The sequence below is a fragment of the Pteropus vampyrus genome, unplaced genomic scaffold (genome assembly GCF_000151845.1).
Source record: "Pteropus vampyrus isolate Shadow unplaced genomic scaffold, Pvam_2.0 Scaffold129, whole genome shotgun sequence".
Taxonomy (NCBI): Eukaryota; Metazoa; Chordata; class Mammalia; order Chiroptera; family Pteropodidae; genus Pteropus; species Pteropus vampyrus.
The window spans coordinates 1,557,702-1,563,371 of record NW_011888910.1 but is presented as its reverse complement, the minus strand read 5'-3'; positions in this window follow the sequence as shown (position 1 = coordinate 1,563,371).

Sequence of the window (5,670 nt, the reverse complement as noted above, 5' to 3'; positions counted from 1 at the left end):
TTAAAGGGGTGATGATAAGACACATCTGAAAGAAATCACAGTACTGCTGAGTAAAATATTTAGGACTATAAGTTGTCACAATATTTGCCAAGGAAAGCGAAACCTTTAAGATCAATGAAGGGATCCTGGGAAATTAAACTCCTGTTTTCATCACTTTGTTAGTTTGTTAGTTATGATTTTAATTTCAGAATGCATGGCATCAAGTTCTCTTTTTTATAGAAGTTTTTTTACTCAACGATCTCCCACCCCCAAGAAAAATATACAGAGAACTGATAATGTTTAAATCCTTGGAAAACAGCATTTAAAGGCATTTAACAGATCTGATAAAGCATGTGGAATAAATTAAGGCAGATACATAGAAAACTTTTTAAAAAATAGGCAGCTAAATACAATAAAAACAAAATTTTGTTTGGTAAAGAAAATGTAATCATAATTCAAAATTCAGTTCTTGGCTACGTAGTCAGCAATATTTATATAGTTTAATAATGTAAACATTGTACTAATGATATAAACAATATATTGTATGGAGATGGGGCAGAGGTAAATAGCATGAAACTGTAACATGAGAACTATTTACAAAAGTGTGGACAGAGTTTAGGAAAACACAGATAGTGAAATACCAGGCGCTAACAATAGCAGGGAGTCACTGCCACCTCTAGGCCTGAAAGCTCAAGGGTAAGGGGAGGAGATTATCAGAACCTCAGAGAGCAGCTGTAAGGATAAGGCTGTCTGCCAGAAGAGGAGAAAGGTCTTATCCAGGAGAATAAACACTCCATCTCCCTCATGCCCCCTCCAATTCAATCTCCTGTTGATGCCTCCACTAACCAGACCCAACTTCATCTGCAAAGGTTGACCTCTTTGGAGAATGTCCAGGGTAAGAAGAGGCAGACAGACAGTGTCCAGCACAGAGAGCTAAAACTTCATGACTGGAAAACGATAAATAATGTCTAAAATTAACACATCAAAAATAGCATCACTAGCCTATTATTTAGAACTGAACTAGCCAACACTTGAAAGTGGCTGCCTCTAGAAAGCAGGAAGAATTGGGAGAAGGTATGCAAGAAAACAGGTTTTCATGATAAAGCTTAGAACTATTAGTGTTTAAAATATTTGTTTCTATTATTTATTAGAAATAAAAATTAATAAAATATCGTAAAATGTTGAAAAAGAAAAAGTAGGCATAAAGGAGGAGAAAAATGTACCAGCTTTGTTATCTGAATCTAGCTGTGGGACCCTAGGTTAATCCTATCACCTCTCTGGGCCTCAGTTTTCCCAGCTGTAAAGCATAATAATCTGTACCTCAGAGCATGGTACCTCAGAGACTCAAATGAGATGATGTATATGAAGCATTTGACACAGAATAAGCCCTCAGCTAGTGAGAAAAAGATACACAGAGATACAAAGAGAGGGAGGGAAAATCTTAAGTCACTGAAAAACAGTGAATAACTTCATAATTAAGTTCTCTGTTTCATAGCTGCTCTCGAAACCTCAGCACTTAACAGTCTGACTAATGGTAAAGACTCTGCGAAAATCTGTTGGATGAAAGAGTACAAGTGTTCCAGCACTACACTGCTAGTGTGCTTTCTACCTCTCTTCTCAATGTGATATAATGGGACAAATTCAATGGCCTTGTAATCTGCTTCTCAAGGTTTCACACTGACCTTGAACTTGCAGTCAGCCTCACTCGCCTGATCTTTCCAGCCTACCTACCTACAGCCCCCACCTACCTCCCTGCAGCTGGGCTCCTATGCCATCATAATCTTATTTTGTTTGTGGAGCTTCTTGGACCTATACTCCATCCCCGAAACCTCACCCCAGCCTCACCAAGTTCTCTGCACTCATTCCTTCAGAGCCTCTTTTGTGATAATTGTGAAACAAGTAGGACCAGAGCTTGAGTGCAGGAAGGTCCAATAGAAGTGCTCTATTGACGATGCTCTACTTACAGCTTCACAGCAGGAAATGGAAGCCCAGCAATGCTTTTCGAATACACTGATGGCAGATTAAAGAACCACAGGTGACATGGACTAGAGCCTCTTATGGCTCTGTCACAAATTCAAGCATTCCTGACCTCACTTGCACACACTTCTAGAAATGCTCCAAGGAAAAGTTTTGATTTTACCTTCATGCATCTCCCTGGCAGCACATGCCTCTCCACCAGATGCAATGCTCTGGTTGGGAAAAACAAAGTCCTTCGAAATCAGTATTTGTTAATATTTGTTCACCATGTAGGCCTCACTTTTTGTAGGCCTCCTTTTCTTGTAACAGAGCCCTTATATATGGTAGTGACTGCCCCCTGTCAATGGCAGTTATGGATCCAAGAGTCTACATGTGACTAAGGCCTGCCTCCAGGAAAGATCTTTACTTGATGAGAGAAATGCAGGAGGACGAGGCCCTTTTGCCAAGGCTCTCCTTGTTTCCTGCTTGGGATTCTACGGTGATCAAGGCAATTGATCTTTGAGCTGGGGCAACCATCTTTGATTAGAAGGTAGGATGTTGCTGACACATTGAAAATGGTAGAGGAGAAAGAAAGGGCCAGAGCCTCACTGATCTCACTGAGCCACAGAACCAATCCTGGGCCCATCCTAATGGTCTAGGCTGAGAGTCACTGGATTTTCTGTTGCGTGCAACCAAACCAATCCTAAATGATGTATGTGTCTGCCATTAATAGAGAGATGAGTATTAATTTTGTCTGTCTCATATAGTCTGAGAGGACATGGATGCCCTTTTGTTTAAAACTCAACTCTAAATGGTACTTGGGACATTCTTGCAATAGCAACCATAATGTCTGTGGATGGAATCAAACATTTTTATCCTCCAAGGAAGAACTGAGGCAGTCATACCTCCCATTCACAGCCCAGAACTGCACATTTTGAAACCACAGGGACAATTCAGCTTACATTCCTCCCAGGGCCAACGGACCTAATGCCACATTGTAAGTTCTGCAATTGTGAGCCACTTTGCGCCGTATGACCCTGGGAGAAGGCTACTGGAGGCTTTCTTAGCTGTTTGGAAAGAGAGGAACAGATCTCCCACCTGCCACAATGCCGACAGAGGTGGAACCCATCAATGGGTCTGTTTTGGGAGGAAGCAGAAACCTTCCCAGGCGCCATCATTGGACTGTATTTATAAAGAAGGTACTGTCTGGATTCCATTCTTTATAAGAATGATTGTGCCATAGAAGGTTCTAAAAGATTTGCAGCATTAAAACTGTTGATTTTCTTCATAATAGATGGATAAGAGAATCACTCTTTAGTGTTCCCTACGTTTTCCAGAGGATGAGAGAATATGAAATAATATAGCCAACTCTCTAAGGATAATGGAGACAAGTTCTCAAATGTTAGTGGACACAAGAGTCACCTAGAGAGCTTGTTTAAAATGCAGATTCTGGGGCCCCCACTCTGGAGCTTTGATTCAGAGAGTCTAGGCCTGGGCCCAAGAATTTCTTTTAGAAATAAACCCCACATGTCATTTGGCAGAAGGGCATCAGGCCCCTTGAAAAATAATTAGAAATCACTGAAATCCATAGATTATTTTAAAAGTTTCATTTTTAGCAAAATGATTGTTTATGTCTTGCAATGATTATCCCAATCCCTCATGTGCCCTCTAGTCTAAATGTAGCCTATGTCATTCAGTTCAGATTCTAGAAAGAGAGATTTGATGGACCACTGGCCAGCCATCGATTGGACCAACTTAACCAGGAGCCCAGTTTTGGTGCCAGCACCTCAATTAGTCCAGGCAGAATCGTGGGTGTTAACGTAGGTCTCTGAGAGAGCTCCTTCAGTAATGTCTTATTGATGAGGACCATTCCTTGACAAAGGGGCTATTTGGAAGGTACACAATATTCTTCTACAGTGGATCTTAGAGCTGGAGGCATATCTAGAACCAAGGTTTTGCATTTCTGTTATGAAATGAGAAAAATAACATGTGTGTGTTTGTGTGTGTGTGTGTGTGTGTGTGTGTGTGTGCGCGCGCGCGCGCGCGCATGTGTGTGTGTTCAGAAGAGCAGGCATATGTTGATGCAGATTCAAAATGTCCTTTTTGAGAAAGATTGTCCTTTACACAAAGATAATGTCCTTTCCGCTTTATGGACAATGATATGTCTTTTTACTTTTGAAATGATAGTGACTGAGATGGTTGTTTTTGTTGTTTGTGCCTTTATTTAGCAAAATAAAATGTTGGAACACCTACGTCAGTCCCTTCAATTTAGGGAGAAACTTGACTGGTCCATGAAATCCAAATGTCTTAGAAACATTATACTTTGTCTTGGCCTCTTTAATAGTTTCTTAAATGGTTTCTCTACTTTCAAGATCTCTTCCCTCTGTATCTTGGACATTACTGTCAAGTTAATCTCTCTAAAATATTTTTAATGTATTATTTCCTTGTTGAAGTCTTCAAGGACTTTGTAACAATTATGAAATAAAATAGAAAGTCTTCAACCTCTACAAATAAGCTCCAACCTGAGTTCCCAGCCCTTCTCCCACTGTCCCTACCCACACCACCATGTGCTCCAGGCAAGGCTCCCTCTTACCCTTCTTCCCTGCCCTTTCCCACTGCCGTGCTCCCCTTCCCAGTCTACCTCTGTGAAGTCCTCTGATACTCTCAGCTAAACTGAATCTTTCCTGACTCTAAATCCCTTTATTAAATCATTTATACATTCTTAGGACACTATTACATTCTATATCATCGTGTGATTATTTTGTGCCTTTCCTATAAACACTTGAGAGTGGCCAACATCTTGTGGAGCCAGTGTGGTAAAGATGGAGTGATCACAGGATTCAAAGCACATGCTGTGTGATTTTAGGGATGTTACTTAACTGGTATAAACCTCCATTCATTCATCTTTCAACTCAAAAGCATAGTACTGACTGCACGGAGCCACGTGAGGTAAGCAAAATCACCCACGCAAAGTCCCTGAGCTGTAGCTTAATACAAGTAGTAGTTTCCTTCCTTGCTTGCACAAAATATTTGTCCAACTGAGAAACGTATGAATGCATAAGTCAAAAAGGAGGCCTATTTGGTGTCCAATATGGGTTCTCATTGTAAAATTAATATTAACATTTGTATGCGATTCATAATTTACCTCTGGGGAAGATTCCAATAGAAGGGTTCAAAAACATTTGAGCAACGTTAGAAGTAGTACCCTACTTCCTTAAGGTGACCACCTCAGAGGACAACACACATGTGGAAACACACACCTGGCATGTTTCTATTTAAAAAAAAAAAAAAAGTGGTTCTTCTCCATCGTGACCACACCTCATAAAATGAACCTACTTGGTTTGACCATCTCTCTATTCTCTGCTCAACCTTGGTAGACTGGCTAATGACCCTCTAAGTGACTCAAAATCAGGCAAATAGATTGGGAGATATAGCAACACCTGACGGATCACCCACTGCTGAACTTTCTGTTAAGTTAAAATAAACATGCTTATGAGAGAAGCCATTTGTTATTACTTGCAGCTAAAAACATCCTAACTGACTCAAACAAAAGAAGCAATCGTATCCAGTTCCTTTATTACCAGAAATCAGGCTGAGGCCACCTAATGTGTTTCAGGATGTCCGCTGGGATGATAAGATTAAGCAGAAATGATAAGAACATCAGTGATCTTCACTATTATGTGTGGAGTGCCATAATGTTGCATCAGGCATGGTTCTAAATTCTGTATGAGCTTA